This window comes from Elephantulus edwardii, unplaced genomic scaffold, assembly GCF_000299155.1.
Source record: "Elephantulus edwardii isolate Elephantulus edwardi_28Jun2011 unplaced genomic scaffold, EleEdw1.0 scaffold00290, whole genome shotgun sequence".
Classification (NCBI taxonomy): domain Eukaryota; kingdom Metazoa; phylum Chordata; class Mammalia; order Macroscelidea; family Macroscelididae; genus Elephantulus; species Elephantulus edwardii.
The window spans coordinates 1,499,856-1,507,745 of NW_006400040.1; the positions used below are offsets into that span (position 1 = coordinate 1,499,856).

The 7,890-nt window shown below is 39.8% G+C and overlaps 1 pseudogene; it reads left to right on the top strand.

Moving 5' to 3' along the window:
- LOC102876303 overlaps positions 1-7,890 on the top strand; it is a 146,422-nt pseudogene that overhangs the window by 3,138 nt on the left and 135,394 nt on the right.

Genomic DNA, 7,890 nt, shown 5'->3' on the forward strand with positions numbered 1-7,890 from the left:
CGGAGGCGGGGCCCGGGACGGGATCCTGCAGCCCCGGCTCCGTGGGCTCCTCGACACCCAGGCGGTTGTTGATTTCCTCCCGGGCTGCGTCCAGTGTCCCTCCTGAATCCTGCTGGGTTGCCCAGTCCTGGAGTCCTGGAATATCAGTGTGGGGCTGGAGTGGCGCTGGGACAGGGCCATTTTCGTGCTTTCTAACCCTCGACCCCCCTGTCACCACTTAGCGTCCTTGCCCAGCTTGGAAGGGTCCGGCTTCTGTTCAGCCCTTGATACCTCCTTACTTCTTGCGCTTTCACCCAGTGGTGAAGAGCATTTGTTCTTTTTCCTTTGATATCCTCAACTTGGAGAACTCTCCGTTATGGTGAGGAAACTCCCCAGCCGTCCAGCCCACTCTCCAGACTAGTTTGGACGAAATGGGGGCAGCTTAGTGGACAGCGAGGGACTGGAGCAGAGTCCGGCAGTAGGTGTGTTCTAGCGAGGGAAGGGCCGGGAAGTGAAGGCATATCCTCTCCAGTTCGCAGTCTCATTGCCTTGCTGTGCTTTTTTCCCTGAGATTTTGCCAGCTTTAGAGCATAATACGCCAGCGAAGGGTGATCGCAGAGGTAGAATGCAAAGTGTCTGCCGCTTGGGAGTTGCATTGGGATTTAAGTCAGTCCCCTTTCCGTATGTGGCTTTGGGACACGAAAGGAACATCTCTGTTCACGTTTGTAAATTATGCATTCTTTTGGTCCATCCCTGGGGATTATTGTGAGAATCCAACAGGGTCACTGATGGCAGTTCTTATGTTCTGTCTGGACTAAGGTCTTTTGATTGAGATATGATTATGCCTTAGGATAAAGAGCATGTGTTTCTGGAGCAGATCATTAGTGGTCAAGAGTTAAAATCACCCCTCCCTGAACCCTACATAGGGACCTTCACCTACAGTGGACCTTTTTAACATCTAATATTGACTAACCTTTGGAAACAGAATTACATTTAAATGTTTGTTTTTATGTATGTTCAAGTCAGTACTGAATCATAGCTGACCCTCCATCAGGCTTTCCGAGGCTGTACATCCCTTCAGGGGAGATTGTCCCGCTTTCTCCCATGGAGCAGCTGGTAGACTGGAAACATGTGCTGCTTCTGGGTTGGAAGAGCACATTCCTTAACAAGAAGTCACCAGAGTTCTCTGTTTATATGTTGATAGTCTTTAAAACCCCTTTTCATCGCATCTTCAAATTTAAATTCTTGAAGGATTCTTAATTTTAATAATTAAAGAAGTTCATTCTGGCAAAGTGAGTTCTGGACATTTAGCTCAAGCAAACAATTTGAGGCGTATGATTTCTAAATTTTCAGGGTTTGATCATACAAGCAGCATTGTTATTTTCATTCTGCTTACTTTAGAAAGCAAGCAGGTAAATAGACGAAGGAAACTCGCTTTGGAATTAGTGTCCAATGACTAGGTCTTGCCATCAGACTTTCCTGATTTTCTTAAGTTCCTGTTTTGTGCAGTGTATTATGTTATGTGCTATTAGCCATTAGACACTGTATTCCTTACTTGGAAAAGGTTTACAATCAAATTTAGAGATTAAGTAGTTTTATTTCATATGGACATCAAGCATGTAGAAATAGCAAATGGCAAGTAGGATGAAGTCAAGAATGCATTATCAAAGATTGTGTAAGGTCATTATTTGGTCAGTTTACTTAATAGGTTGGAAAAATGCCAGATTGTGGCTGAGGCAGTGATTTCCAAAGTAATTGCTCCTGTTTCATCAAATCGACACAGCTTGGAACAAAAATGAGTTCTGTATTTTTTAGAGTTAAAGCACACAAAGTTCTCCTATACATGGATGCTGTGATGATCCAAAGTTGTTCAGAGTTGGAACCTGACCACTTGAGAGCTTGGCAGACCCAGGATTAATTCTACGATATTGACCTAAATAGTTACAAGCTTCTTGGTAATTAAAAAAAAAATTAATTGATTAAGGTAAAAGATGAGCAAGAATTATGCCCATAAAAGATTGATTTGGGGATCTGACCTCATTGGTTAGATAATATTTTGTGTTACTCTGTGCCTTCTGATTCTTGCTTCTGGATGAATCTGTCCATCTGTTGGTTATATAGAGAATCTCATAAACTTTATATACCAATATTGCCTTCCAGAGCTTGAGTTTAATTTAAGCAATGAGAAGCTGTAGGCTTGCAGGCAGCCTGAGGGACTAAATGTTAACTGTACAGTTGGTGTTATTGTTCAGTACCTTTTGTTTTCCTGTTTGTGAAAAGAAGTTGCAGAACCTGGTCACTTCCCTAGAAACTATGTGGTTTGGTATAATTGTCATGAAGTGGAGATCCAGAGATCTTTTTATGTTTGCAAGTACTTTCATCCTGTTAACTGGTTTAGTCCTTAATAACAAATTGTTGAAGTCATATATAGATACACATTCTTTGAAATGGAGATACTAAATAAAGCTAGTTATGTGCCCTCAAGTTCCTAGTAGAAATTTCAACTATATGTATATCCTACAACTTACAGCAAAGATGTGGAAATTAGGACTCTCTTGCCGAAGGTTGAATAGCTTCTTGGTGATAAGAGCAGAGCTTTCATTTCGATTTCCTCATAACTACTATTTCTTCTACTACTATTTCTTCCTACCCTTTGTTGTGACTTATAACTTAGAGTGATATTAAAAAGAAAAGACAAAAAGGTTAAGAATCTTGGCTTTGGGTTTTGATGAATTTAGGATTGAAGTTAACCCTGGAATATACTTAGTCATGCAACTCTGAATAAGTTACTTAACATTTCAATTTTTAATTTTTTTCATTTTCAGAATGGGTGTAATGGAAGTATTGACCTCAAAGACCTATTATGAGGATTAAAGAAGGGAATCTGTGTCAGCTGGTTAGCACACTACTTGTTCCTTAGTATATACAGGCAGGGTGTCACTAGGTGGTTGCATCAGTGAAGACACACGTTGTTCTAGGTGACACTATCAGAGGGGGTGACACTGTAATGACTATAACATTTTATGAAATTTTTCAACAGAAATATATTAGAGGTTTTTTTTCTTAAAATATACCTGTACATCGTTATAGCAATAAAACTTTTTTTTATAAGTCCAGTTTACATATATAAGTTATACCTGAAACCTTCTAATGTATGCTGATGTGAGACTGGTACCAGATTTGGCAAGGTTTCCATCTGTTGTACTAATGTCTCTATGAGTCAGAGTCAATTAGACAGCATCAGACAACTACAACAATGCACTCTGGTCAGAGCTGTCATTATTATTCAGTTATAATGAGACTTTAAATCACAGTGGTTCTGTCTGCATGCACTACAAGAATGTTGCTTTCTTTGCTGCTTGTGTTTTAGTCATTGATTTACTCAACTTTTCTTGCATTTTTAGTTACTGTTGCTATAGTCATAAGTAGTATTTTTGAACTCGCTGCTAACTATTTTAAGAATGAAGTAGTAATTGGGGGAAAAAAGTTGAAGGATAAAAACAAAGTTCTGCAGTAGAATGAAGTATAAGTATCCAGGAGGGGTGGGAGAGGCTGGAAGCAGAGGCATGTGGATGTACAGGGGGAAGAGGGGATTAATCATTGGGTTGTACAATTTGTTGGGGGCAGGAGTTGGAGGTAAATTGAAAGAATTTGTTGGAATTTGTATTAGAATTTTGTAAATAAACTAGTGAAAAACAAAACAAGGTTCTGCTGAGTTCAAACTAAAAAAAAAACAAACCTCAAATTCATTGCCATTGAATGGGAGTTGACTTTTCATTGTGTTTCCAAACCTGTTTTTTTTTTCTTTTTTTATTATTATTAAATTTCATTTGTTTTAATGAACATTTACAGAGATTTTGGATTTCCATTCATTCATTGTTACACTGTTTTCTCTACCCTCCTCCCCAGTTCGTTATTTCCTCCCCCCCTTGAATGTCTGCTTTAATTGTCCACTTGCCACAGTGCTTGTCAAAGCCAGTTCTGATTAATCTCCCTTGTCAGTGTGTCCTTTGCCATTCCCTATCACTCCTCCCTGAGAGAGACTTCACCCTGATTCATAAGGAAAAGGGGATGGCGTATTCTCTTAGCTACTTCCTGCTGAAAAGGGACGCTGTAGGTTTCAGGGTGAAGATCTTCTCTCACTACTCTAAAGGGCCCCTTTGGCAGTAGGAAAGGGAGGAGATGGCATATCTTTCTCTATAGAGTTGCTGGTGGCTACTGGTGGATTCGAATCACCAGAGAGGCATGGTGTATACAGTAAGCAGTTGGGTTGCTACCCCTGGATTCTCAGATCTAGACCCTTGGGTTAGTAGCTCAACCATCAAAACACCCTAATTTAATGTAGAAAGATTTTACAAAGCACGTATATTGCTAAATCTAAGAAAATATATTTAAACATTTTACAACTATATTTTTCATTTACTATTATACGATTAAAATGGTTACTAAATATTACTAAAGATTCTGTATGATCTGATATGGGAGGAAGTCCATGCGGAGGATGACACCTTCAGGTACTATACTGGATAACAGCACCACTCTTTCGATGTTACTAGCGAGCTCTAGTGTCTCAGTGCACTGCCAACTCAAAGCTGGGATGTTAAAATCCACCAGCTGCTTTGGGGAAGAAAGTTGAGCAGCCTGTTCCGTGGGATTTATGATCTCTGAAAATCCACTGGAGGGTCAAGTTGTAAATAGGTTCCAACGCCATGGCAGTGAGTTTGAGTGATGTCACTGCTATTACTCAATATATCCCAGCTTCTTGGTGAGGACACCCTAAAGGTCCAACTTAAAACAAACAACAACTGTACACACACACACACACGTACACACACACACACACACAGAGTCATCTCAATTACTTGTTATGCTTCAGAGAGTTGGACAATAAGTATGACAGAAGAATAATAGCTGCTTTCAAGTTGTGGTGCTGGAGAAGGATCTTGAACATACCATGACTACCAAGAAAACAAATAGATCTGTCTTGGAGAGGGTGAAACCAAGTCTCTCCTTGGAGTCTAGGATCTTGAAGCTTCACCTCACTTACTTTGGGCACATGACCAGGAGAGATTGGTCCTTGTAGAACGACATCATGCTCAGAAGGGTGGACGGACAGTGCAGGAAAGGAAGACCCCAGATGAGATTGATTCATACAGTAACTGGGACAATGGGAGTTGGTATATCAGAATTAGTGAGACTGGCTTAGGACAGGGAAGGAGTCAGAGTTGCTGTACATAGAGTCATTATACAGAGGTGACCCAACAGCACATAGATAATGTAATTGAATAAATAAATGGATCAGGAAGGAACAGTGAGGCTATATGGAACACAAACATTTTTTTCCCCAAGAAAACTACACAAGATAACAAAACTTGTGAAAGTTGGAACCTTCGTAAGGATAAATATGTAAGAAAAAGAAAATTCAAATATTTTCCATTAACACAAGGATGTTAACTACCAAGTCAAATGTGGAGAATTTGAGAGACCTGAAAAACACTGCAGTCTCATTGAACACTGGTTCTCACAAGGCCTCACTATACTTTTTCACCCAGGGTTTATCTTGTTGAGATGCAGACCTTGATGTTTTCAGATGGAACATTCAGATTCATATTTCACAAATGTGAAATCTCACAAAATGTGGAATAGTCTACATGCTCTTTAAACTCTCATTGGGTGAAACCAGATACTTTCAGGTGGAAACAACCTCACCATTGACTTAATGACCTTGGCATTTAAGGAATTAAAAGAAGTTTAGTACGGTTCAAGGGATACTTCTTAGGCTGGAGACTCAGGAGAAATGTTCATGGACAAAGGCAAAAGAGCAGCCTTCACTCATTGGAAACAGTATAAGAAGGGCTGGCTTTATCTTAAGAGCAATAATAGGTGACATAGAAGACAAACAAGTGGTGTGACTAGGTATATGTTTTCAAAGTACATTCTGTCTGCTGTGTGGAGAATACTTGAGAGAAGGCAATAGCAGAAATAGGATAACCATTTAGTAAAGTTTTTCCTTTGGCCCCATAAGTATGGCTGGAACCAGAAGCATGGGTGGGTGGCTTTCTGAGTTATATATCTCCCACTATTGGAGACAGTTCCATTATTCACTTGGGTTTCAACACATCTTTCAAGCAAAGGCACTGCCTACCTTCATTCTGGACTGTCTTATGAAGGATATCTAGAAAATAGCCATGGAAACAAAAGTTCTGGAGCAAAAAGTAGGTAGGTCCCCTTTTGTCTAGTCTAGACGACTAGGATAGTCTAAGATCCCTGTGTTCAGATGTCACTTGAGCCTATTCACATTTTCCTGTAGCAATTGAAGTTTGGAGAACTGGCACAGCTTTACTGATAATTCTTGTGGCTGCTATCTCTGTAAGTAATAAAGCCCTTTGTCTCAGGCCAGAAATCTCGTGTCTTCTTCCAGCATCCATGAAAGTGTAACTGGCTAATTTGTTAGCTTGCAGGTAGGGTACAGTTCCAGACCTCCTATAATTCTTTAGTGCCATTAGCCGCATTATGAGTTTGAGTTTATTTAAACCAATTAAAATGAAAAAGGAAAAAAAAAATCAATCATGATAGCTTTTTAAAGTGCTCAGAGGAAGACCTTCAATGAGATGAACACAATGACTGCAGTAAGGGACTTGAACATGGCAGATTGTAAGGATGGCACAGAACAGGGAAAATTTATTCTATTGTTTATAAGGTTGCCATGACAACATGACAGAGTAGCCACCTGTGATAAGTGGCTAGTGACAGGACACAGCAGATATAGAATATTTACATCATTGCCAAAAGTTCTATTGGACATTGCTAGTCTAAAGCTTTAAAGTATTTCCTCTGTTGTGATAGTAAAAGTTGTTGATTCTGACAGCATTATAATAATGTTTGTTTTGTGTTAGGGTTTTTTAAAATTTAATTTTATTTTCTTTTACTATTTTTTGTGTGTGTACCGTCAAATTGGATCTGACTGGTACAGGAGGAGATTGCCCCTCCTTCTCCAGCAGAGCATCTGGTGGATTTGAACCTCACGCCTCTGGGCTTGCAGTGCCACTTCTTGGCACTAAGCCACTAGAGCTCCCCTATGTTAGGTTTTTTTTAAGAGTGTCTGTATAAAGGGAAGTATTCCAGTTGGTATAATCTGTACAGTATTTAGTTCAAGCCTATTAAGAAAGAAAAAAAGTAGACAGTTGTCTCCAATATCAGTTTGGAAAGTAGGCAGATTGGGAACATGTGGAAAAAAATTTTAAATATATGTGGCATTCCTCAAAATTGGTGTAACTGTGAGATTGGAATCTGTGCCCAGAGGAGCTGGAACTTTTGAAAACTGTCTTCAGCTTCATCTCCAAGCCATGTGTAATGTGTATGAATAAGGGCAACACATAAACGGTAAGGTTCTTGAACAGAGCCTGTCCAGCAGCATGGGGCAGTGCTTGCTGCAACCCAGCTGTGCTGGCCTTGCCCCACATAAAGGAGGGAGAACAAAAATAGATTTCCACATGTTCTTACTCAGAGAGCTTAAGAGGACAGCCACAAGAATGGAAGGAATTGACTTACAAAGGAAAAAAAATGTAGTACCGTCAAGCATAACTTTAAATGACACGTCAGAGGTGGGGGAAATACCAGGAAACAAAATAGGTGATCCCTTCACCATAAGAAGGAAGCAGCTCATTAGGTGGAATATATGGACCACAAGTACTGGGAAGTGAAAGCACAAACAATGATGGGCCCAGTAAACAGTAAAGCAGCAGGAACCACAAAGGACTTTATTTTGGATTTTTTTGCCTTCACTGACTGTGAGTTTGTAGTTATAAAAGACACATAGAATAGTGGCTGTAGAAATAAATACAAGTGAAGGAAGAGCCCACACTGAAAGAATAATAATTGACATCTCCTATTGTCAGGATAGTGGTATTT